Below are 27,661 nucleotides of genomic sequence, written 5' to 3' on the forward strand. Positions count from 1 at the left end.
GTTGATGCTTTCGAAGCAAAGGCATTGGAAAAGAAAGAAAAAGGCAAAGATCCTAAGGGCAGAATAACGTAAAAGGGTTAGAGCCCACACGGGCGAGTCGTCATGAAGTCCTAAGGTTGAACCCGATCGGTTTGAAAAGAGATTCACCCTCAAGGCAAACGAGCAGCAAAGTCTCAACGGAAATAGGGTCAGGATCAAGCAATTAAGATGATCAAGGCCACAAAACCAACTACCGTTTCAAACTAACAAATTGTTCTTTGTTGAAAACAGGTCTAATTCAAAGCAACCGTGCAAGAAGCAGGTGCAATCCAAAAGGAAATGAAATGCGCAAGCGCTGAAACAGCTTTGCAGCAGGAAAACGTCCAAAAAGGAAGTTTCCCCCAAATTCTTTCATGCGTTTTGCTAAATAAAAAGGAAAACATATAAAGAGGAAAACAAAAGAAAAAGAAAGAAGAAAAGGAAAAAAATGAAAATCCCAAAAGAAAAACAAATCATGGTAGTATAGGATCCCATGCCTTAAATCTCCCGGCCAAAAAACCGAGGAGCCTTTTCTTTCCAAATCCCGGCCAAAAAACCGAGGATCTCCCGGCCAAAAAACCGAGGAGCTTTTTCTTTCCAAAAAACCGAGGATCTCCCGGCCAAAAAACCGAGGAGCCTTTTCTTTCCAAATTCCGGCCAAAAAACCGAGGAGCGTTTTCTTTCCAAATCCCGGATCTCCCGGCCAAAACACCGAGGAGCCTTTTCTTTCCAAATCCCGGCCAAAAAACCGAGGATCTCCCGGCCAAAAAACCGAGAAGCCTTTTCTTTCCAAATCCCGGCCAAAAAACCGAGGATCTCCCGGCCAAAAACCGAGGAGCCCTTTTCTTTCCAAATCCCGACCAAAATTGAGGATCTCTCGGCCAAAAAACTGAGGAGCTTTTTCTTCTCAAATCCCGGCCAAAAACTGAGGGTCTCCCTACACAATCCTAATTTGGCTGTTTAGATATATGTCACAACTAACTCACGAAATTTTCCTAGTGAAAACTGGGGCAGAAATTTCGTTCGTTTGTTTGTTTTTAATATCTTAAGCAGGTTGACCCCAAAACATAGGGTGCGAGATGACCAATGGAATAAATCTCAATCCAGAATCAAGAAAAGAAGAAAAGAACAAAAAAGAGATGAACTCAAATGTAAAGCAAGCAAGGGTGCGGATTTCTCAAAATCTGATTGAAGTCACAAGCTCCGTTGATCCTGTTTAGACTCAATGCTGCATGAAGAAGTAAACACCTACAACTTGCGAGCATCAAGATTCAGATCGAAGTCCATAGCCAAATCAGCTAAGACNCCTCCTTATTACACCAAAAGGAAAATCAAAGCTAAGCTAGCTATGCCTATCAACTATGAGTTACAAGATTCCTATCTATAATTCTCTTGAAACTTGATCTTGAGTCTTAGCTGATTTTGTTGTGGACTTCGATCTGAATCTTGATGCTCGCAAGTTGTAGATGTTTATTTCTTCATGCAACATTGGGTCAAAACAGGATCAGCGGAGTTTGTGACTTCAATCAGATTTTGAGCAATCCGCACCCTTGCTTGCTTCACTTTTGAGTTCATTTCTTTTTGTTCTTTTCTTCTTTTCTTTGTTCTGGATTGAGACTCATTCCATTGGTCATCTCACACCTTGTGTCTTGAGGTCGACCTGCTTAAGATACCAAAACAAACAAACGAACGAAATTTTCTGCCCCAGTTTTCACTAGGAAAATTTCGTGAGTTAGTTGTGACACATATCTAAGCAATCAAATCAGGATTGTGTATCCTTGTGAATGGATCCAGGTTATGCTGGAAAATGACCGGGTTATGCCGGGAAAAGAAAAAGGGTCTCGGGTTATGCCGGGACGGAAAGAAGAAAGATCCTCGGGTTTTGCCGGAATTTGGAAAGAAAAAACTCCTTGGGTTATGCCAGGGAGATCCTCGGTTTTTTGGCCGAGATTTGAAAAGAAAAGGCTCCTTGGGTTATGCCAGGGAGATCCTCGGTTTTTTGGCCGGGATTTGGAAAGAAAAAGCTCCTTGGGTTATGCCAGGGAGATCCTCGGTGTTTTGGCCGGGATTTGGAAAGAAAAAGGCTCCTTGGGTTATGCCTGGGAGATCCTCGGTTTTTTGGCCGGGATTGGGAAAGAAAAAGCTCCTTGCCACCATGATTTGTTTCTCTTTTGGGGTTTTCATTTTCATTTCTTTTCTTCTTCCTCTTTTTTTTTTTCTTCTTTTCTTCTTTTCTTTATATTTTAGTTTTTATTTAGCAAGCGCATGAAAGAATTTAGGGGGGGTGGACTTCCTTTTTGGTCGTTTTCCTACTGCAAAGCTATTTCAGTGCTTGCGCATTTCATTTCTTTTTGGGTTGCACCTGCTTCTTGCACGGTTGCTCTGAATAAGACCTGTTTTCAACAAAGAACAATTTGTTAGTTTGAAACGGTGGTTGGTTTTGTGGCCTTGATCATCCCAATCGCTTGATCCCGGCCCCCTTTCCATTGAGAACTTTGCTTCTTGTTGGCCTTGAGGGTGAATCTCTTTTCAAACCGACCGGGTTCAACTCTCAGGATTTCATTATGACTCGCCCGTGTGGGCTCTGGCCTTTTCACTTTATTCTGCCCTTGACTTTGATTTTCTTTCTTTTCCAATGTCTTTGCTTCGAAAGCATCAACCACTATGGTCAGTCGGGATTGGCCTGACGCACTCGCTGAGGCTGGGTATTTTCTTCGACTCTGACCAGGCGGAGCCCTGTGAAGCCGGTCCTGCTACCTTTTGTTTGTACTAGTTACGGAATCAGAGTTAAACCGAAAGGGATTCAAAGAAAAAGTATGCAAAAGGTAAGCATATGATTTTAAGGAGAAGCGTCCCTTTCGGGGGAAATGAGGACTTATCTGGGGTGCATGCTGGCTTCAAATGAACATGACATGCTTCTTGGACTGGACGCCCGACCCACACAAACTTCCAACTTCTCGTGAACCCATTGATCCGCATTTCAAAACCAGGGAACCTTGCCAGGACTCTTTCAGTGATGAGATGTCTTCTTTTCGGCCGACAGCGCCCTTTGCGGGTTTTCGCCAATCGACCTCTCTCATTTCTCNTAAATTAGGATTTAGTTAATTTTAGAAAATTAGAGTTAAATCAGGTCTTCTCATTTTAATTTTGTATTTAACAAAAATCTAAAAAAATGAAATAAAATGAAAATAAATTGAAATTAAATAAAAGAAAGGGAGTAATTGAAAAGAAAATATAGAGAAAGGAAAAAGGGCCAGCCTGTTTGGGCCAATTTCGTGTATTTCACCTCTAGCCTAAGCTAAATCCCACCAAACCCGGTCAATGAGCCCAAGACCCATCTCAGAAACCCGGTCCAGCCCCTCCTAATTGAAACGACGTCGTTTCATGGTCTTTGAATCAGGACCGTTGGATCTCATCAATCCAACGGTCCGGAACTAACGATGATCAAGGGTATAAAAGTGTCGGATGCCCCCCTACCCCCTCTCACCGTCTCTCTCACACACCTCTAACCCTAGAGAATGTAACGCCACCCCTTTCCACCGTCTGCCGCCGGCCGGAAATCGCCTCCGCCGGCGGCGACTAACCAATCACTCCCAAAAATACACTACTGCTTCCTCTCTTCATCCTCATTACAAATCCGGGCTTAGTTTTCCTCAAAACCCCTCCAAATCCCTCGAATAATCCAAACCCTAGCGTCGCCTCCGCCGTGTACGGCGGCGCCACCTCCCAAACTTCCCCAAAATCACACCCTATACTCCCCTCACCTCCCTCTTCCCAAACACCTAACTATTTTCCTTCAAATCTCCACCAAATCCCTCGAATTTCAAATCGAAAAATGGCCAGAAACCCTAAGTCTGTAATATTGGGATTTCTTTTGATTTTGGGCTATAATAGCCCTTAATCATGTGTTTTCTTATGAAAACACATGATTAAAGGCATTTGTGATCCAAAAATGCCAAGGAAAACCCGTCAAATTTGAAGTCGAACCATATCAGTGAGTTCTGTTTCTTTTCCTTCTTCTTTGTTTAATTTTCTTCTTTGCTTATGTTCTCATAATTGTTAATTTCTGGTTAATTTTCGTTTCTAATTTTGGTCAATTTGGTTCTGATTTCGTGTTTCGATTTTGTGCTTGATTTTCTTTCTGATTTTAGTTTGTTTGGATTTCTGATTTTAGTTTGATTTTATCAAATTAGGATTTGTTTCGATTCTTTTTCTGTCTTGAAATTGTTAGTTTCTGCTTCATTTAAATTTTAGATAATAGTTTACTCTTTTGTTTTCAGTATTCCCTCATGATTGTTATTAGTTACTAGTGTAGTATTCCTTTAGTTCAGCATTTAGTCTTAATTAGTTATTAAGTTCAGTTTGGTTAATTTGGTTATAGCTGAAAATTTGTTTGTGTTAATTAGAATTTTTAGTTGCTGAAGTGTTCTGGACATTCCTGGTTGTTTGTTGAGTGTATTTGGGTTGTATCAAGCTGATTTTGGCTTTCTCATTGGTGTTTTTTCCCTCTGGGGGTCATTCTGGGTTTGCTGTGGCCTGTTTTGAGTTAGAAATTGACTGCTGTTGGTCTATTGCTGCTGCTAACTCCTCCCTTACTTTGCTCAATTCCAGGTACACTTGTTGTCCTTAATGATATGAAGTCTCACTCATTGTATATGACAATCGTGAAATCAATGTTATGCAGCATTTCTACAATACGAATCTGTTTTTATGTTCATTATTAGTTTAATATGTAGCTGTAGTTTCATCTGAATAGATGTGTATTAATGTTAAATAGGACTATTTGTATTAATCAGGACTGCTCAAACTCACTTTGTAATTACATCGGACTGTATGAACTGTCATCTCTTAGGTCTGTTTGGGCCTTTTGAGTTGAAAAGCAATTTCATGTTAGATTGATAGAATAGCTCCTGTTAGTTTAGTTAATTTCTATTAGTTAATCCATATATCTGTTAGTTAGCTGTAGTATGGCTGTTTAGGAGATGTCTGGGACTATGTTGAATTTCAATAAAAGGAGATGCCGTGCTCAATGATAGTAGATCGTAGATTTGTTTAAGTTTTCATGTTAAATTTGCTTTCAGTAGGTAATGTAGAATGAACGTTGACTTTAAAATCATAATCTTCAACTGGAAATTCAAACTACTGTGAGTAGACGGCATAAAAATTGGCTACAGTGTTGGTACTGATCGAATTTGATTGTAAATGGATTACATGCTCCCACCAATATAAGACCAGGCGTTCATGTTCATGATCCCACTGTTAATTCAGTTTGTTTGAGAATCAAAGTTTCAAAAATTAGAAGTTTGAAAATCATACTGTTAACTGCCTGGGCCATGACATTTGGGCTGTGAAATGGAAGCCATTGCCTGCTTAATGGCCCAAACAGCCAATCTGACTATGAAACGCTCACAATTGGGCATTGCTGGAGCCCAGCTATTGGACAGATTCATGTATCAGATCTGGGCCAAACCTTTAAGGCCCAAAAATTGTTAGAAGTTAAAGCCCCCTTTAAAAATTATACTAGGGATATGGGGAATTAATTTGCAATATGAATTTAGGTTTCCGAGCTAGGTAGCGGGTTCAAATTAAGAGGGTCCCTCCTTTTGTTTGAATTCGGACTTGAACTCGAGGCCCAAATTTATAAATGTAAATTAATTAGGCCCTTTTAGAGACAAAAATAAATAGAAAAATCGTAGTTGCTTTAGGTTGGCCTTTAAATAAAAGTGAGATGAGCCTCTCCAAACAAAACACATAACTTGCGGGGCCCTCTTTAAATGTTCCTATTAAAAATACTTAGAATTCGGGGAGTGCCGTTTAGAGGATTTCACGGCCCTCCGCAAAGATAATAACTCGTTAGTCACTTTAGGCGCGCTTTTTAATAATTTTACCTTCTTAAACACGGGTGTGCATTTCATGCAACCCAAATCTAAATCTGAAAACATTGAATAAAAATGTGTCGAGGATCCGGGTGCATTTCATGTGACGTGATCCGAGAACACGTTTTTAAACGACGTTCACTTTCATAAAAAAATAATTAAAAGCGGTAATTAATTTTAAAATTGCATTATAGGTTGGAACATGTATAAAAATTAGATTTTAGCCATTTATAATAATTTAAGCGACCGTGCTAGAACCACGGGACGCGGGGGTGCCTAACACCTTCCCTCGGGTCAACAGAATTCCTTATTCAGAATTTCTGGTTCGCAGACTCCAATTGGGAAGTCGACAATTTTCCTTGATTTGGGATTTAAGTTTAAATCGGTGACTTGGGACACCAAAAGCCCATCCTATCCCAAGTGGCGACTCTTAAAAATAAATAAATAATCTCATTTCGAATAATGTCACTTTAAATGGAAAAACTCCCTTATCCATTATCCTTCGGGATAGGTGTGTAAAAAAGGAGGTGTGACAGCTCGAGTCACCACTCCCCCTGGGCTTGCCGGATAATCAAATTAGAGTCCCCCATGATTAATAAATCTTCAACATCTTGGTCAATTGCCATATTCATGCCCATGATGCAGGCTTCGTACTCAGCCGTATTGTTTGTGTAGAAGAATCGGAGCCTTGCTGTAGCTGGGTAGTGCTGACCATTGGGTGATATCAAGATTGCCCCAATGCCTACGCCTCTTGCATTTACTGCTCCGTCAAAGAACATTTTCCAAGCACGAGTGTCCTCAGAGATGGCTTCTACTGAATTTACCTCCTCATATGGGAAATATGTGCTCAATGGTTGGTATTCCTCGTCAACCGAGTTTTTAGCCAAATGATCTGCCAACGCCTGGGCCTTCATTGCCGTGCGAGTAACATAGACTATGTCAAATTCAGTGAGCAAGATTTGCCATTTTGCCAGTCTCCCAGTGGGCATCGGTTTCTGGAATATGTATCTCAAAGGATCCAACCTGGTTATTAGATAGGTGGTGTGGGCTTGAAGATAGTGTCTCAACTTTTGAGCGACCCATGTCAGAGCACAGCATGTTCTCTCCAACAAAGTGTACTTGGCCTCGTAGCTGGTGAACTTCTTGCTCAGATAGTAAATTGCCTGCTCTTTCCTGCCGGTTATATCATGCTGCCCAAGAACGCAGCCAAAAGTATTTTCCAATACTGACAAGAAGAGAGGTCGCCCATGCTCCGGTGGGACCAATACTGGAGGATTTGACAAATATTCCTTGATTTTGTCGAAGGCCTCTTGACATTTTGATGTCCATTTGATTGCTGCATCTTTCTTCAATAGTTTGAATATAGGCTCACAGGTGGTAGTCAGTTGAGCGATGAACCGACTGATATAGTTTAACCTGCCCAATAAGCTCATCACATACTTCTTAGTTCTTGGAGGAGGTAAATCTCGAATGGCCTTTATCTTTGTTGGATCTAACTCAATACCTCTCCTGCTGACTATGAAACCCAGGAGCTTGCCCGATGGGACTCCGAAGGCACATTTAGCTGGATTCAACTTCAAATCATACTTGCGCAGCCGTTCAAAGAACTTTCTCAAATCTCGAACATGGTCACTCTGAGTTCGGGACTTAATGATTACATCATCCACATACACCTCTATCTCCTGATGCATCATATCGTGGAAAATGGCGGTCATGGCTCTCATGTAGGTTGCCCCAGCATTCTTCAGCCCAAATGGCATGACCCGATAACAGTAGGTACCCCAGGGTGTAGTGAAAGCTGTCTTCTCGGCGTCTTCTTCATCCATCAACACCTGGTGATATCCTGCGTAACAATCCACGAAGGACTGTATTTCATGTTTGGCGCAGTTATCAACAAGGATGTGGATGTTAGGCAACGGGAAATTGTCTTTGGGACTTGCCCTATTCAAATCTCGGTAGTCCACATACACCCAAGTTTTCCCGTCCTTCTTTGGCACTGGAACCATATTGGCTAGCCATGTAGTATATCGGACCACTCGTATTACCCCCGCCTTCAACTGTTTTGTGATTTCTTCTTTGATCTTATCACTAATATCAGTTTTAAACTTCCTTTGCTTTTGCTGTACTGGAGGGCAATCGGGGTAAATTGTTAATTTGTGCACCACTAGATCCATACTCAGTCCTGGCATGTCGTCATACGACCAAGCAAACACATCTTTAAATTCGAACAGGAGTTGAATTATTGCATCTCGAGTTTTCTCATCTGTGTGAATGCTTATTTTGGTTTCCCTTATTTCTTCGGCAGTTCCCAAATTAACCGGTTCAGTGTCATTCAAATTTGGCTTAGGTTTGTTCTCAAATTGTTCCAATTCTCGGTTTATTTCCCTAAAAGCCTCTTCCTCATTATATTCCGGTTCGTGATTCATTATTTCACAATTAGACAGCGTGTTTGAGTCTGGGCATGAAGTCCGCAAGCATGTCATGTTATTTAAAGCCGCATTATTATAACTGAAAAGAAAAGATGAAAAGGGAAAAATAACCAAAATTAGAAAGAATAAAAGAAAGATGGACGATGAAATATTGATTTCATTTCTTGGAATTGGAAAGATAACAGGGTATACATTCAGGAATTTAAAGACAAGAAACTAAAAGAAACATCCGAGTTACACCCTGAAATGACTCGGGATGCAGAAAAGGTGACAGGGCTAGTCTACCGGGACTCCCGCCCGATCGGGAATGGCGTAGCCTTCCAGTTTTGGAGTTTAGCATCTGGTCCCATATAGAGCACCTCAGCGGTGATAGTCCCTTTGCCTGGCTGAACCATGTTGGTTTCATAAAGCATTTGTCTCATAGCTCCACATATATCTTCGATTTCCTCAGCTGTGAACACCTCATCGTCCTCTTCTTTGCCATACTTGGGCTTGACAAAAGTATCATAGAGAGGTGGCAATGGTTGTGGCAGAACCCATCCTTCTTTCTTTCTTTCCTCAGCCTATTTCTCATCATCTGGGGTAGGGTGGAAGCCTATCCCGAAAAACTTTTCTGCTGTGGGTAGAGTTACCGGCTCGGATATTCCTTGTAAAGCTTTTCCCAACCCTTTTCCTGGTTTGAAACCGTGTATAATCATTTCTTTGGCCACCATGATTAAAGTATTAGACAGGATAGGTTGAGGACAAGGATTTCCCTCCTCGTGCTGATCTGCCACCACAATTTCAAAGGCTTGATAAACAATATGCTCACTTCCTTCCCTCGCCTCCAAGCATGGGATAGATGGGTCACGATAAATGGACTGCTCATCTTCTCCGTGGACCACGATTTCCTGATCTTCATATTCGAATTTTACCATTTGGTGGAGGGTAGAGGGCACAATTCCTGCAACATGGATCCAGGGCCTTCCCAGAAGAAAATTATAAGATGTATCCATGTCCAACACCTGGAAGGTTACCTTGAAATCCACCGGGCCTATTGTCACAACCCCAGTTCACCAACCGTGAACCTGTCATGACGGCACCTGGTCCCCATGACCAGGTAAGCCTAACAGTGCGGAATAACGAGTTAACATTTGCGGAATAATAAATTAAATCTGAACATACGGAAGTAACAGCTATATATATAAGGCCACTCAGCCTATACAACTCAAAATATGCGGAAGTCTATAACTAAATCCCAAAACCCGAAAACTCACGGGAAACACAGGCTAATAGAATGTAGTAAACTGCTCTACACTAGAATGTCTAAACAACATGAAGGGAAAGAAAAGGAACTATCTGCTAAAGCCGGAATAGAGTAGAGACTCCTGGTCTGCGAACGTAGCAGATATACCTCAAGTCTCAGCTAGGACTCTCCACCACGAGGATGATACGTCTGGGAGGAAGTACCTGGATTTGCACATGAAAAACATGCTCAGGAAGGGCTTGAGTACACCACAACGGTACTCAGTAAGTGCCAAGCCTAACCTCGGTTGGGTAGTAACGAGGAAGGTCAGGGCCCTACTGAGATAACATAATAAATAATGAGATAATAGAAATAGTTTAAATAAAGTATACAGCGAGAATCTAAAACCAGGTAAATAAGGAAGAACAGTAATAGAAAGCAAAGGTAACAATACACAGAAAACTGCCCTCACAAGGAATAGTAGCCGGGGGATCTCTTGGTATCCCGAGGATCTCTTGGTATCCTCATCATCATCACTAGGGATCTCTCAGTATCCCGAGGATCTCTTAGTATCCTCAATAAGTAAGTCGTGGATCTCTTGGTATCCCAATATATATATAGAAACACATGTGCCAGGGATCTCTTGGTATCCCGCACCCTCAGTCCAGAATATCTCAAGTACAGGGGATCTCCCGGGAAGCCGTCCCGTAGTCCCAAATTAAACACACAACAACAACGATTTCTAAATCTCGGAACAATGCTAAAAATTAGGACACGAAGTAGTAAATTATAGCCTAACATTCTTCACAGAGTACAAATAGCACAGTTAAAGCAAATAAGCAGGTAAGCCAGCTAAACATGAGTCTCTAAGCTAGCACAGGTACAAACTTACAGTTAAAATGGACAGGTAAACAAGAAAGCTCAACTTAAATACTTCAAGTAGAAACGGATTTACAACAATTAGCTCAAGTACGCGCTCGTCACCTCACGTACGGGGCATTCAAATATTCAATATCATATCCTAAGGGAAAAGGTCCCCCACACAAGGTTAGACAAGCCACTTACCTCGAACCGGCTCAATATCAACTAGAAATCACGCTCTTGCCACGAGTATCCGACTCCAAATGGCTCAAATCTATTCAATTCAATTACATATTGTAAATAACATCGCAAACACCTGGTTTTGCTAATAAATTCAAAGCTACAGCGTAAAATTAGGTGAAATGACCAAAATGCCCTCCAGGCCAACGCCCCGGAATCGAATAATTTTNACCCTAGTGTGGGTAATTGATGGGTGTTGCCATCTAAGGTTAGATTGATATTGGGTGTTTGTTATTTGGGTTGATTTTATATTTTAATTAAGGATTGGTGGTTGCAAACACTGATTCTAGCTTTGTGGGTTTAACTCTTCTTGAGAAAGAGAGTCCATGACCCCAAAATTGACCCAACAAGGAATTGGGATGGACCCTTGAGAAATGGTAGTCCCAATTAACGGGTTAAATCTCGAGAGACTAATCACCCAACTTGAACCCTAGTTGCTTGGTCTAGTACCCAATTGGTCTCGAGAGAGTCAATTGGGCAAAATCACTCTCTCTACCGAGAGGTGTGAGAGTGGGTAAATTGTGTAACGGTTATAGCATAAGCCCCAAATATGTCAATCTATCCTTAGTAACATCTACCCATTAATTAGCCACCTAACAATGCCATGACCCTAGTGCCTTTCTCTATATTAATTACAACATAGCAATTTTCTCGTAGCATAATTTAGTTTTAATCATTAGTTTTATAATAGTAGTTATAAGAATCAAAGAAAACCAAAAATTTTTGAAGCGACATTAGGAGTACAAACACATCTCTAGACAGATAATACAACTCCACTACTAGCTCCCTGTGGAAATTCGATCCCGAACCACTATTCGGGTAAAAGCTATTGCGACCCACTCTTCCTATCTTAGTATAGCGTCGAGTCGGCAGTGATCAACTTTTTCGCGCCGTTGCCGGGGAGCTTACGGTGTTGACTATCTGTTTGGTTAGTTTTTTTTTTGGCTTCTCTTTCCTTCTTGTTTACTAATTTTGTTTGTGTCGATCATTCAGGTACTATGGCTTTAAATGCTAATGACCCTATTAGCAATGCCATTGCGGGGGAGGAGGTAGAAGATATTGATCATGATGAGGTTCCCGTACCTCAAGTTCCACGTAGAGGCCGTCAGGCCAATGACAACAATCCTATTCCAGACCCTCCTCCGCCACCACCAAGAGCAGTCCCAAGAGTTCTCCCAAATCAAGGGTATGCAAGTGCCATTGTTCCTCCCTGAATCCGGGCGGGGAATTTTCAAATCACAAATGTCATGTTGACCTTGCTCGAGCAACGAGGTTATTTTACGGGCGCCTCCGATCAAAATGCACACAAGCACTTAAAGGGGTTCGTAGATACATGCTAGGGCAGCAAACAAACAAACGTGTCAGATGATGCATTGAGAATGAGGCTTTCCCCGTTTTCTCTTTGGGGTAAAGCGTTGGATTGGTTAGAAAGGCTCCCAAATCATTCTATCACTACATGGGATGAATTGGCGGACAAATTTATTGCCAAGTACTTTTCTCCAAGTCATATGGCGGCTCTTCGGGATGAGATTCTAGCTTTGAAACAAATGCCAACGGAACCTTTGCACGAAATATGGGAAAGATATAGAACAATGGTGAAAGAGTGACCTAATAATGACATGACCAAGGCGATGACACAACAAACTTTTTATCGGGGCATCAACACCACAAATCAGTGCATTGTGAACCAATTGGCCGGAGGGAACTTTATGAAACTTTCTTATCAAGAGGCATGTGATGTACTTGATGAAATGGCCGACACCTCTTCGGCATGGCAAAGCCGAGCGAATTTGCCCCAAGGTGACCGCACGGTCATCTATTTGCACAAGGAATTGAACGATCATGGCCAAGCTATTACCGAGCTTACAACAAATATGAATCAATTGGCGAAGGCGCAATTGCAACAAGTCCAAAACCCGCGCGAAGTCAATGCAATGGAAGGTGTTTCTATGTTAAGAACGAGGCAAAGAGGGCAACAACAACCTCAAGGTAATGGTGAGCAATTTGGCAACAACAATAAAGGTGGTGGTTATCGAATGAGTGCTATTATGATCAAAGCGAGGAATGCCAATATGTCAATAACTACCAAGGGAATAGAGGAAATCAAGGGAATCAACAGTGGCGCCCCCAAGGAAATTAGGGAATCAACAAGGTGGCGGTAATTGGAATAACAACAACCAACAACAAGGTGGCGGCAATTGGAACAACAACAATTGGGGTAACCAAGGTTACAATCAAGGCAATTGGAACGGGAACAATAATAATTGGAACAACAACAATGGTCAAGACGGGTGGAATAACAATGGAAATCAAGGCAACCAGGGGCAAGGTTTTCAAAGGCCCCCAATGTATCAACAACCGAACAATCCGCCTCCGTTTCAATCTCAAGGGTCTAGTTCTTCAAGAAGTGATATGGGGAGGATAGAAATGATGTTCGAACAAATGATGAAAAAGAACCAAGACTCCGATGCACAATTGACTTCTCATAACACATCTATTCGGAACCTAGAAGTGCAACTAGGCCAAATTTCTCAAGCTTTGAATACCCGACCTAAGGGTGATCTACATAGTGATTCGGTAGTGAACCCGAAGGGAGGGAACAATCATGTGATGACAGTCATAACAAGAAGTGGGAGAGGCGGTGATGTGCATGCCTCGAATGAAAATCGAGTTGTGAATGATGATGTTTGGTTCCAAGAAGATGTGGGTCCTTTGATTGTTGAAGATGTGGTTGAACCAAATGTGAACAATAAGGTGAGGATAGATATTGATGAGGCCGAGGTGGAAACTCAAGAGGTCGTGAACGCGTCTAGGGAGCACATAATCGACATGCCGGAGCCGGTGGTGCCAAAAGCCAAGGCACCTTTGCCTAGACCACCTCCACCTTATCCTCAGTGGTTAGCAAAGCAAAAGAGTGACAATCAGTTCAAAAAATTCATAGATATGATGAAAATCCTTACAATCAATGTGCCTTTGGTGGAGGCACTTGAACAAATGTCGGGCCATGCGAAGTTCATGAAGGATTTGGTCACAAAGAAGCGTTCCATGGATTGTCAACAATATAGATGACTCACCAAGTCAGTGCGATAGTGCATTCTATGGCCCCGAAGCTTGAGGACCTTGGAGCTTTTACTATCCCTTGCACTATCAGTAGTGCGGAGTTTGCTAAGGCTCTTAGTGACTTGGGGCTAGCATTAATTTGATGCCGTATTCAGTCTTCAAAACTTTGGGAATTGGGCAACCTAGGCCCACCTCGATGAGACTTCAAATGGCGGACCGGTCGATGAAGCGGCCTTAGAGTATAATTGATGACGTACTTGTCCGGGTGGATAAATTCATATTGCCAGCCGACTTTGTCATATTGGATTGTGAAGTGGACTTTGATGTGCCGATTATTCCTGGGAGACCTTTCCTAGCTACGTGGAAGGCCTCTGTTGATGTTGAAGCAGGTGAGTTGACATTCCGAGTGGGAGATGAGAAGGTGGTATTCCATGTTTGCAAATCAATGAGATAACCCAATAGCACGGAGTTATGTTCACTTGTGGACATTGTCACATCTGTGATAGTGGATGACACAAGTTCCATGATAAATGTTGAAGATCCTCTTGAGGCCGTGCTTCTTAACATGGATGTCGATGATGATGCTAGTAGAGTGGAGTGCGTGAATGCATTGCATGGTATGGGTTCATATTCATATGAGCCTAGGAAGTTATCTTCGGATCTTGAAAACCGCAAAACTCCACCAACTAAGCCATCCATTGAGGAGCCACCGGTGTTGGAGTTGAAGCCACTTCCTCCACACCTCAGGTATGAATTATTAGGCTCTAATTCAACTCTTCCGGTTATTATTTCTTCTTGCCTTACTAACTTGCAGGTTGAGGCCACTTTGGGGGTGCTTCAAAGGCGAAAAAGGGCGATAGGATGGACTCTGGCGGACATTAGGGGAATAAGCCCCACATTTTGCATGCATAAGATCATCTTGGAGGAGGATGCAAGGCCGTCCCTTGAACATCAAAGAAGACTAAATGAGGCGATGCAAGAAGTGGTAAAGAAAGAGGTTATCAAGTGGCTTGACGCCGGTGTGGTTTATCCAATCTCCGATAGCTCGTGGACTTCTCCGATCCAATGTGTTCCAAAGAAAGGAGGGATGACGGTGGTGACCAATGAAAACAATGAGCTTATTCCCACTCGAACCATTACCGGGTGGAGAGTTTGTATGGACTACCGGAAACTCAAAAAGGTGACCTGCAAGGATCATTTTCCCTTGCCATTCCTCGATCAAATGCTTGATCGCCTTGCGGGGCGAGCATTCTATTGTTTTTTGGATGGGTACTCGGGCTACAATCAAATCTTAATTGCCCTGGAGGACTAAGAGAAGACCACGTTTACATGCCCCTATGGTACATTTGCTTTCTCCCGGATGCCATTCGGGTTGTGCAATGCTCCGGCAACCTTCCAACATGATGGCTATTTTCACCGATATGGTGGAAGACATATTGGAGGTCTTTATGGATGACTTTAGTGTGGTTGGTGACTCTTTTGATGAATGCTTGGTAAATTTGGATAGAGTCTTGGCCCGTTGTAAAGAAACTAAACTCGTTCTCAATTGGGAAAAATGCCATTTTATGGTTGAAGAAGGTATAGTGTTGGGTCACAAGATTTCAAAACATGGGATTGAGGTAGATAAGGCGAAGATTGAGGTGATTTCAAGGCTCCCTTCCCTACTTTTATCAAAGGGGTGAGGAGTTTTCTTGGGCATGCCGGGTTCTACCGGCGGTTTATCAAAGACTTCTCGAAAGTTGTGAATCCACTGTGCAAGTTACTAGAGAAAGATGCCAAGTTTGTTTTTGATGAAAAATGCATGGAGGCCTTTGAACTTTTAAAGCACAAGTTGACCACTACCCCTATCATAACCGCACCTAATTGGAGTTTACCCTTTGAACTAATGTGTGATGCTAGTGATGTTGCAGTGGGGGCGGTGTTGGGTCAACGGGTTAACAAAATGTTCCATCCCGTGTATTATGCAAGTAAGACTATGAATGAAGCTCAACGGAATTACACGGTGACGGAGAAGGAGTTATTGGCCATTGTATTTGCCATGGAGAAATTTCGCCCTATCTTATGGGGGACAAGGTGATTGTGCACACGGACCATGCCGCCCTTAGGTATTTGATGACCAAGAAGGATTCCAAGGCAAGATTGATGAGATGGGTGTTACTTCTTCAAGAATTTGACTTAGAAATAGTGGACCGGAAGGGAAGTGAGAACAAAGTTGCGGACCATTTGTCCCGGTTGGAGGAAGAAGGGAGGCCATGTGACGGCCTTGAGATAAATGATACATTCCCCGACAAGCAACTTCTTTCTGTGTCAATGTGTGACATGCCATGGTTCGCGGACATCGCCAACTTCATTGTGACCGGAATTGTCCCATGTGAGCTCTCTTCTAACCAAAGGAAGAAACTCAAGCGGGATAGTTTGGATTTTTATTGGGATGATCCGTACTTGTTTAAAATTTGCACGGATGGTGTGATTAGAAGATGTGTCCCGGAAGGTGAACAATTGAGCATATTGGAAGCTTGTCACTCCTCCCCCTATGGTGGCCATCATGGAGGGGTGAGGACGGCTTCAAAGGTCTTGAGTTGCGGTTTCTATTGGCCGACTTTGTTTAAAGATGCTAGTGACTTGGTAAAGAGATGTGATGCATGCCAAAGAGCCGGCGGAATTTCAAAAAGGGATGAGATGCCTCTCAATACGATTCTCGAGGTGGATATTTTTGATGTTTGGGGCATCAATTTCATATGTCCTTTCGTGAGCTCTTGTGGGAACACTTATATTCTCGTGGCGGTGGACTATGTCTCAAAGTGGGTTGAAGCCGTGGCTTTACCCGACAATGAAGCCCGCAGTGTTGTGGCATTCTTGAGAAAGAGTATCTTCACAAGGTTTGGCACCTCTCTTGCTATCATTAGTGATGGGGGTCTCGCTTTTGCATCAAGGCTTTTGATTCATTGCTTGCTAAGTATGGAGTAATCACAAAGTGACCACCCCCTATCGTCCCCAAGTTAGTGGTCAAGTGGAAGTCTCCAACCGAGAAATAAAGTGTATCTCGTCCAAGACGGTAAATGCTAATAGGACCGACTGGTCGAAAAAGTTGGATGACGCTTTATGGGCATACCGGATGGCTTACAAGACCCCAATTGTTATGTCCCCGTATCGGTTGGTATTTGGGAAAGCTTGCCATCTTCTGGTAGAATTGGAGCACAAAGCTATGTGGGCCTTGAGAAGGTTGAACTTGGAATGGGATGTTGCAGCGAATCTCCGTGTTGAACAACTTAATGAGTTTGATGAGTTTAGATTTCATGCCTACTCCAGCTCGTCCTTGTATAAGGACAAGATGAAGTATCTTCATGACAAATATGCTCGGGGTAAGGAATTCAAGGTTGGTGATATGGTTCTTCTTTTCAACTCCCGGTTGAGCTTATTTCCGGGAAAGCTCAAGTCAAAGTGGAGTGGGCCATTTGAAGTTGTATGTGTGACTCCGTTTGGTTCTCTTGATCTCAAGAACAAGAACGGTGAAGTTTTCCGAGTCAATGGGCATTGTGTCAAGCATTATTTGGGAAAGTTTGATGACAGCCACGTCGTGGCACTCATTAATTTGAAGTGATGTGATGGTAACATGCGTCGTGCCGCGACATTAAATCAGGCGCTTCTTGGGAGGCAACCCATGTCTTTTTCTTTCTCTTTGATTTTCTTTGTAGCTTAGGATTTTTGAGCTAATTGTTTGTGAGATGTTGCAGGGATTGTGTTGAAGTAGCGCAAAACAAAGGAAAACATCTGGTAGTCTCCGAAGTTTGCCAGTGAGGCCGCAGTGCACTTTTGCGCGCTCCACTGGCATGTTAAAAATGCAGTGCTCTAAAGTTTTCCACCGTGGCCGCGGTCAAGTTTGTGCGGTCCGCGGTGGACCTGCGCGCCCGCGGTACACTTTAACGCGGCCGCGCAAGGTTGTCTTTTGAAACTTCATGTGTTGAAACCCAGCACGGTCCGCGATCACTTTTGTGCGGCCGCGCTGGTAGGTGAGTATGGGGCCCACAGTTCTTCTATAAATAGGGCCCAAGGGTTTCATTTTAGCCTTTTCACATTTTGAAAACACAGAGCTATATTGCACTGTTCATCACTCTTCTAAGACCATAACCTCTACTTGCTTGGACTAGTTGCATTCAATCTTCACAAACTTGGTAACATTTCATGCATTTGTGATTAATTAATTTCTTATATTTTCATTTTTTTTTGGCTTGCTCAGTAGTTTAGCATCTTCTTTTTATTTAACCGTTAGTTTAGGGTTAGTTTAAAACCAGGGTAATGCACTGAATATGCTTAATCAATGGGTGAACTGAGTAGGGACAAAGTAGGTGTAAAAACTTGAACAAGAATGACAAAAATGCACCCCTAACTTAGTACCCGTAAACCCTAGCTCAGCGCGGTCCGCGGTCACTTTTGCGCGACCGCGCTGCCCTGACGCGGTCCGCGTTGCAATTTTGTGCGGACCGCGGTGCTTTTGTGATTGAAAGATAAAAGTCTCCAGCGCGGCCGCATTGCTGTTTGTGCGGTCCGCGCTGGCTCACCGCGGCCGCGTTGCATTTTTGTGCGGACCGCGGTGGGAGATTCAGAGAGTGGTAATTTTGGGCCTTTGCCCAGCGCGGACCGCGGTCACTTTTGTGCGGTCCGCGGTGCTATGTTCTGCAACTGTGTACTGCAATTATCTCTGCAATCTATTTCATTCACCTGTTTCACTGCATGTGCTTAAACTAACAATGTTAGATGCTTATCTTTGCAGATAATGGTTAAACAAAGGGGTGCCAAACAATCACAACAACCCGGGAGAGGTGGTTCCTCCCGAGGGGGTAAAGGAAAGAGAATTGCAAAACTCACTCCCCAGGCTAGGGAAAACATAAAAAGAACCCGGAAATTGATAAAATCTGCTGATAAGGCTGCTTCGCATTCGTTGGGGAGTGACTATGTGCCCTCCAAAGGCATCTCCTCCGATTCAGTCCCAACTCATGTAACTGACCCCCTCCACCTAGTTGATACCCCTCCACCATCACCCACTTCCAAAAGACCAGTGACCGTAGTCTCGGATTCTTCTGACGAGTCCGCAGCCGGTAGTGGGTAATACTCCACCTCCCTCACAGCTTCATTATCTGGGGAGAGTGCAGGCAGAGATGAGGGAGGTGAGCCTCAGATTGGGGGTATTGAACGATCTAGAAAACCTGAAGTCTGGGAAGATCGATTTGTCAGTCAAGTGGTATTTCACAAGTTTAGGGAGCGGTGGCCGGTGAGGATGTTGATACTGGAGAGAAGTTTTATTGACACTGACCTTTTACCCCACAACCCGAACATGCAAAGGGAGTTCAGAACTAGATGGGGTTGGGAGTTTTTCATGGAGAAGTGCATCGATGCTAATGAGCACATGGTCAGGGAGTTCTACTCCAATGTAGCTCACATTGTCAAAGATACTAAGGTCACCAAAGTTCGAGATAAAACAGTGCTGTTTGATGGGAGGTCATTAAATGAGTATTTGGGGTTCCGTGATTAAGATGAGTCCCTTTATTTGGCTAAGTTAGCAATGGGTGAGGAAGTCTGTCCTTGGTTGGACCAGTACTTGGCAGTCCCAGGTACTGTGCCAGAGTGGTTGCAAGCAGGGAAGAAATTTTTCAGGAAGACATTCAACTTGAGGCTCGAGGGTGGTTGACATTTGCATGCAGTCGGCTTGACCCGTCTACCCACGATCAGACTATTCCTCTTACCCGGCGGTTCTTGTTGCATCTATTATGGCCGGGTACCCTATCAATATCGGCAATGTGATGTCCCGTGTGATTTCTGCAGTGGGGCAAGAGCGTGACAGGAATTATCCTTTTCCCAACACCCTATCAATGTATTTCCGGGACCTGGAGGTGGAGAAGAGGAGATATAATGTCAAGACCAAGCCTGTGGCCCCCTATTCTTGGTACAGTATGCAGGGTCCGGACAACCCTAAATCCAAGAACTACCAGCCACCTTCCTCTGCCCCAATTGGCCAGTCTGAAGAGCCAGTTGTGGTAGAGACTTCTACCGAGCCTTCCACAATACCTGCTGCCACTATAGTTGAGGACTTGCCTCGAGGACCTTCTTCCTTTGCTGGTCCCAGTACTTCAGCTGGCCTGGGAGTGCCATCCTCCAGAACTCATCCATTCACTGCCCATCGGTTGAGTCAGACATTGGCTAGCCTGAACAACTGGATGTCAGTTGCGACATCCAAGTTGTCCACACTGTCTTCTACCATTCAGACCCAATCTGCACCTCAACCTGCTCAGATTCCTCAATCCATTGAGGACACTTTGAAGAAGCTCCTGGAGAACCAGGAAAGGATTTTGAAGACACATGCTATTTTGACTACAGCGGTGGAGTCCCATGGCAAGGCTCTGAAGGAGCTTGCCAAAGAGGACAAAAAGATGAGGAGGTCAAAGGCGTCTAAAGAGTCTTTGAAAGAGCTGCGGAAAGATGTGGACAAGATATTGGTAGACCAGATGCCTTTAGACTTGTTATTTGGGGATCCAGCTCCTCCAGCAGCAGCACTAGTGCCACAACCACAGCAGGAGCAGGTACCCAGGCAGCCCAGGAAGAAGAGAAAGCTCCCGAGCACAACGGATGCAGTTATTGAGGTGGCAGTCCCACAGGAGGCCTCCTCCACTCTGCCTCAGGATGCACCTGTCATACAGCCGGTCCAGGAGCAGGCTCCAGTCCCAGCAGTCTGAGGCTCCCGCACATACGGAGGACTTGGGGACCATTGATGACCCCATGCAGACGGACCAGGCTTAGGGAGCCCCTATATCATTTCTTCTGATTTGTGTTTGATGCTTAGTTTGATAGTTGGCATTGGGGACAATGCCAGCTTTTATTCGTGGGGGTGCGCCCTACTTTTTTGTTGATAATCTGGATGACTATACATATTTGACTCAGTTTTTGTTCCTTTTGGTTGATTTTCTATTTGGTATGTATATAACTTTACGTTCAGTACTTTTTATCTTCTATTTTGGTTTGTATATAAAGTGAAGTTACATTTTGTATATATTCATCCCCCGTTTGTATCTTCTAATTCCCTATTGTAAATGTTCATTCTATTTTCTTTTTTCGCAAATATTTTTCGTTTTTAGCTTTATAGTTAGGCTCGTAGCCTTTTGTTTTGTTTTTGACGCTTCCAATAAGCCCTTGGTTTTCTTAAGGCCACGGTTCTGTCCAAGGGTGGAATATTGTGTGAATCGGGTGGCTCTTCCCGATGATGGATGGGGTGACAACCTTCTTAAGGGTTTGAGTCCGTTTCTTTGATTTTTCTTTTGTTTCTGATAGTTTTAGTTAAGGGCACCTCAAGCAAAGCTTCACTTGGGCCTAGCACATTTGCCTTTGATCCCATGGTCAAAGACATAATGTTGTGTTTAGGATGGTGAAAGTTGTGGCTTTGAGACTCTTGCGTTGACCAAACAATCATCATGTGGTCTTCTCGGACCATTGTGTGCTTGAATCGTAACTAAGGTCATTGTGGGCCCTCGACTCGATGTCTTTAGCAATCCCCTAGCGTGTGTGGTGAGGAATCGGATTGTGAGTCCATGTGCCGAGCCAATGGTCTAGAACTTGCCCTGAATGTTTGTTGAGGCGAAATCCTAGGTGAAATTTGACTTGAGAAGTGATTATAGGCTCTCCTTGATCAGAATGTTAAGTTGAATAATTCCATAGCCTACCAAAAAGATGATCCCTAGTTAACCCGTTTGAGCCTTAAACCTTTTTCTTTCAAGAACCAATGCTACAAGCCTATACCCGTTCTAGATGATTACCCTCTCTAAGCACCCAAATCTTCCCTTGGGCAATGGCAAATGTCTAAGTTTTGGGGGAGAGACAAGAAAGGAAACAAAGTGGTAGAAAGGTACAAAAGCAAAAGAAAAAGGGAGGCAATGGAAAAGCAAGAAAAGAAAAAGACAATAAGGAAGTCCAAAGTGAACATGAATAAAAAGGAATTCAAGGAAAACAAAAGTGAAAAGGTGTAGAAAAAGTAGAAAAAGGAGAAATGTTTTGAATTGCATAAGAAAGAGTGACAATGTGTCTCTCTAACCCCTTGTAAAGAAGTGAAATACTCAAAAGAGTCAAGAGAGTTGTGCCAAAATGAATCAAAAGAAGTGCTTAAAGGAAGATTGAACCCACTTGAATAGAAACATGTCCTACCCTTACCCAAAAGCCTCCACAATGACTCCACAAAAGCCCTATAGGATCTTGAGTTGAAGGAAACCTACATTAGTGGATACTTACATAAGGGGCAAGCATATGGTACCTAGAGCCGGACTTGTGACCTTCTTCTTGAGAGATGAGTGAAACTTCTTCAACCTCGATTTGTGTGTTAATACTCTTAAAGGTGAGGTTCGCTTAGGGAGAGTTGAGGATGTGTGAGTTTGGGTTCCACAATGACCAAAGTAATTGAGATAAGTTCTTAGATGAAATGTGTCAACTCTTGATGCTCTTGTGTCACACTTGATCCATGGTTTTTCAAAGTTTAAATGTGTTAATGATGCATTCGTATTGAGGGCAACTGTTAGTCCTAATTGATGCTTGTTGAGGTTGCTTTAGGATAGCTGGAATTACTTGGATTTTCCTTTAAGGGGTGGGCCTTATTTTGTTTGCTTGAGGACAAGCAAAGTCTTAAGTTTGGGGGAGTTGATAAGTTAGGATTTTAACGTGTTTTATGCCCCTACTTGCCTATGCTTTGGTTGTAAATTGCGATAAAATAGTCCAAAAATGCTCACAAGTTGTACTTGATTTGCAAGTTTGATCGACAAAGCGACGAATGTCAAAGATCGGCTCAAAAAGGAGTGAAATGTGCTCAAGTGTCAAAGACTAAGTTAGTTGAGGAAAAGAGAACCTAGTGCGGACTGCGCAAAGGTGAACGCGGCAGCAATAGGAGGTTCAGAGGATGGCAGTTTCAAGGGGGCATACAACGCGGCCGCGTTTAGATTCTCGCGGTCCGCAGTCAGGCTCCGCGGCCGCGCTACACTTTTACGCGGTCCGCAGAGTAGAGATTCAGAAAGCCATAATTTTGCCAATTTCAGGCAATGCGGCCTGCACTGATTTCTGTGCGGCCGCGCCAACTTCCACCGCGGCCGCTCTGCATTTTAACGCGGTCTGCGGTCCTCAACTTTAGAGAAGCAGAAACCAGGAGTTCAAGAGCCAATGCGGCCGCGGTCCTGTTTGCGCGGTCCGCGCTGACCCCGTAGGGGTATTTTTGTCCAGTTTTTCCAGCCAGTATAAATAGGACCTCTTACCATTTTTAGGTTAAGTTTTATGTTCTGAACGCAGCTGAGCTCGTGAGACCGAATATTGTAGCCATTTTTGGCACTTTTGCTATTTATTATTGTAGTTTCTTCCTAGTCATTAATTAATATGCTTAGTCCTTCATGTATTTCTTTAATTTCCGTACCTTGCATGATTAGCTAAACCCAGTAGCTAGGGTTGTGGCTCAACCTTAGCGTGGGTAATTGATGGGTGTTGCCATATAAGGTTAGATTGATATTGGGTGTTTGTTATTTGGGTTGATTTTATGTTTTAATTAAGGATTGGTGGTTGCAAACACTGATTCTAGTTTTGTAGGTTTAACTCTTCTTGAGAAAGAGAGTCCATGACCCCAAAATTGACCCAACAAGGAATTGGGATGGACCCATGAGAAATGGTAGTCCCAATTAACGGGTTCAATCTCGAAAGAGTAATCACCCTACTTGAACCCTAGATTCTTGGTCTAACTGGCCTACCCAATTGGTCTCGAGAGAGTCAATTGGGCAAAATCACTCTCTCTACCGAGAGGTGTGAGAGTGGGTACAATTGTGCAATGGTTATAGCATAAGCCCCAAATATGTCAATCTATCCTTAGTAGCATCTACTCATTGATTAGCTACCAAGGCAATGCCACGACCCTAGTGACTTTCTCTATATTAAACACAACTTAGCAATTCTCCCGTAGCATAATTTAGTTTTATTCATTAGTTTTATAATAGTAGTTATAAGAATCAAAGAAAACCAAAAATGTTTGAAGTGACATTAGGAGTACAAACACTCTTTAGACTAGACAGATAATACAACTCCACTACTAGCTCCCTGTGGAAATTCGATCCCGAACCACTATTCGGGTAATAGCTATTGCGACCCGCACTTCCTACCTTAGTGTAGCGTCGAGTCGGCAGCGATCAACACTGCATGAGAGCAGTACCATCCACCCTCTACCAAATGATGAAATTCCCGACAAGGGATGGGATTAAAACTGTCTACGGGGAACAACATGTAGCTAGGGAGATGTTCGTTGTGCACGATATAGCACCAACACCGATACCTCTACCTGCGAAAGAACCAAAGAATGATCAAACTACATCTTCGGTCAAGCCCGATTAAACAAAACAAAGGACCGTACCGCGTCCTCATCGCAAGCGACTGAGATATATCGGACCTCGTAACATTGCCGGCACATCCCACGCTAAGGTATCGCCATCTCCCTTTTTCATTTTATATTTCGCACTAAATCTTATGCAGGGGCCCGATCGAAGCGGTCGAGACGCTGATCCAGCTCGAAGACCTTAAGGTTTTAAAGTATCCGTTGCACTCTTTTCCTTCAGCCGAGTTTTTATTGTCACACCTCCTTTTTCCTACCCCCTAGAAAGGTGTAAGGGAGTTTTTTCCAATTTACGTGACAATCGAAACGAGATTTATTTATTTATTCAGAGTCGCCACTTGGGTTAATTTATGGTATCCCAAGTTACCGGTTTAGAATCCCGAATCGAGGAAAGTTTGACTCTGTTTTATAGTCCGCGAACACAGAAATCTGGGTAAGGAATTCTATTAACCCGGGAGAAGGTGTTAGGCATTCCCGGGTTCAGTGGTTCTAGTACGGTCGCTCAACTATTATTATTGGCCTATTTATTTGATCTTAAAATACTTTTAAGACTATGTGCATTTTTAACTTTTGAAAACCGCTTTTACTTATTTAAAGAATTAATTCAAGGTTATTTAAAACATATCGCAAGCCACGCTACATGAAATGCACCCGTGGTTCACGACACATTCTATTTAACCTTGTTGGAAATTAGAACCGGGCCACATGAAATGTACCTCCGGGTTTTAGTAATAACTGTGATAATTATAATTAGCGCGCCTAAAGCAAACTACAAAATTCATTTTTAATATCTAAATTATAACATGTGTGAGGGTCATAGATGATTTAATTTTGCTTATGGCACACCTCAAGTCTATTTCCTCAAATGATGTCTTGATCTAGTTTTTTAGGGCCATACATTATAGGTTTTGTAGATATGGCACGCCTCAATCTAATTACAAGGGTCATATTTAACTATGCCTAATGACACTTGCATTCACAAAGGTTTGAACCTAGAAGGGATTATTAACTATGAACAAATGGGGCAGCGGGTTATCTTAAAGAAATGGACCATCATATTTAGTCTTTTGGGCCGTTAAAATCGAATGGCCCCATCTACTGAAGAGAAACACCAAGGCTTTGGGCTTGGGAAATGACTCCAGAATGAAAGGTAAGGGCTGAAGACCTGTGAGTCTGGCTTGGGCCCAACAGTCTCATTTGGGCCACTTGATTGGCCTGACCTGCCCAAAGGCTGGGGTTCTGCATCTCACACATTTTTTTATACTTTGATTAACCCAAACCTCCATTTACATTGAAGTAATTGATTTCATCAAAACCAAACAAAAGATTGAACACCTAATTTAGATCTCTACCGCTGAACACTACAACACTATCACTCAATGAATACTCAAGCCACATGTACTTTTTTAAGATTAAAGCTACCACTAATTGATGATAAATTCAATACCTATAGTGAATCCAACAGTGAATACCTCAGACATTTACATCAGACACTACAGTGCAACAGTGGCTCTTGAATTCATTCAACTACTAAAACCAAGATTTAAAGCAACAAGGTCAGTGAAGAGAGCTGACCTAGAATCCAACATTACCACTAACTTAAATATTATTCACCTAAGTTAATTCCATACCGTAACAGTCCAAGATCAAATACACAACAATAAGAGTCCAACTGACAAAACTAAAGTCCAAATATAGTATACTTGACAGTCCAACTGACAAAATCAAAGTCCAAATATAGTATACTTGACAGGAAGAATAAACTCACATGCTAAACTAAACTTAATACAGCCCTAGAAGGGTACTGTCAACAGTAGACAAATACAATAGATCATACAGTAAAAAAAAACCAACGTAATGCAGAAAAACAAAGCTAGATTCTGAACAAAATCAGCTGATACTATGCTTAAACTCCATATTCGATTACATGCTTCAATTTTGAGCTTCACATTCAATAAGGTCCAAAAGGGATACCTGGATATCAAAAGAAACCAAAGAAAATGAAGAGTTCAGCAGTAACAATAGAGTAAATGAATCAGCAGCTCCAAACACATCAATGTTCATCTCTTTAGACCATTTTTAACCCAGATAAACAAGAGTTCCTTGAAGCTTTTGAATTTCGACTAACACTCGAGACTAAGGAGCAAAAATCAAAACCAATTTCCACCCAAAAGATGCAGGAATTTTAGTATATTTTTCAGAGTATCTCTTTTAGCCATTTCTGGTTTTTAGTATTCTGATGTCCTCTCAAATGAAAGAAAATGAGCCTTTTATAGCCAGCTCTTAGGGCAACAAAATCTGATTCTATACTTTACCCTTTACCCCCTTCTCGAATCCCCTTTTGTTCAACTAGCACCCTGAATTTTAAACCCATTTACTAAACTACCCAATCCCCACCTTCCTGTAACCTTCCTCTAGCAGTTAGGAAAGATTCCCCTATCCAATTTCTCTAAACTACCACTTAAAGACTTACTAATAACTTTCAGAAAATCAAACATGGGTCAAGCTAGACCAAAACCCCAAACCAAAACGACCGGGCTTCTTTGAAACGGGTCAGAAATGACCCAAAAGCCAAAACCTGAACTTAACCCAATCACATGAGCATTTGAAGCTCAAATTATGACCCATACCAAACTGAAACCTAATTGATAGCATAAAAAAAATAACTCGATCGTCTTTGAATACTAACTCGAAATCTAGAAAATAAAGACAAATAAACAAAATTAATTCTAACCTATTTGACAAAATTTTCCAGAATTACTCACAAACTGATGCTATCCGAATTTTTAACCGGCCAAAGAGAAAAGGAAATAGAAAATAGAAAGAACGGGGAAGAGAAGAAAACAAAGACAGGAGAAGAAGCGAACAGAGGTACCCAAAATAAGTAGATGGACTCTGGCTTGAACAGACCTCCTGCATTCTCCGATTTGAGCCAAAATTGGTATTAATCGCATGTTCTCGTTGGAACAAACGAACAATACAAGTTTCAGCCTTAATCGTTCTTGGAAGCTCGAAGACTTGGAAGATTTTTCTTTTCTTCTTTTTTTTTAGATCTAAAGCTGGCCGGATTCGGTGGGGATTTTGGGAGATGTGGTGGTGGATTAGGAATCAAGAGTGGGTGGTGATTGTGTGGTCGTGATTTGAGGTCGGTTGGGCCAAGCCGCCGGCCAGTGGGGGCTCAGGAATTTTATGGCGGCGGGTTTTCTAGGGTTTAGGTTTGAAAGAGAGACTGAACCAAGTCCTAGGCTGTTCTGAGGTTCTTCGGACTTTTTTAAACGAAAATGGGGAAGTCTTCAGGGTCGTTGGATAAACTGAGATGAAGGGCCAGGATCTGAATAACTATTGAACTCAAAACGACGTAGTTTTGACTCCACACTCCGTCGTTTTAGTTGTCTTGATGCGTGATAGAATTGGACCAGGTATGTGGTGGACTTGGGCTGGGTCTGGAACGGGTTTGAGGGGAAATTATTTGGGCTTTGGCATTTTGGGTCAATTACAGCCCTATTCTTTTAACTCTTTTTTTCCATTTTCCCAATTTTCAATTTTTCTCTTTTCCTTT

This window comes from Nicotiana attenuata, unplaced genomic scaffold (genome assembly GCF_001879085.1).
Source record: "Nicotiana attenuata strain UT unplaced genomic scaffold, NIATTr2, whole genome shotgun sequence".
In the NCBI taxonomy this organism is placed as follows: domain Eukaryota; kingdom Viridiplantae; phylum Streptophyta; class Magnoliopsida; order Solanales; family Solanaceae; genus Nicotiana; species Nicotiana attenuata.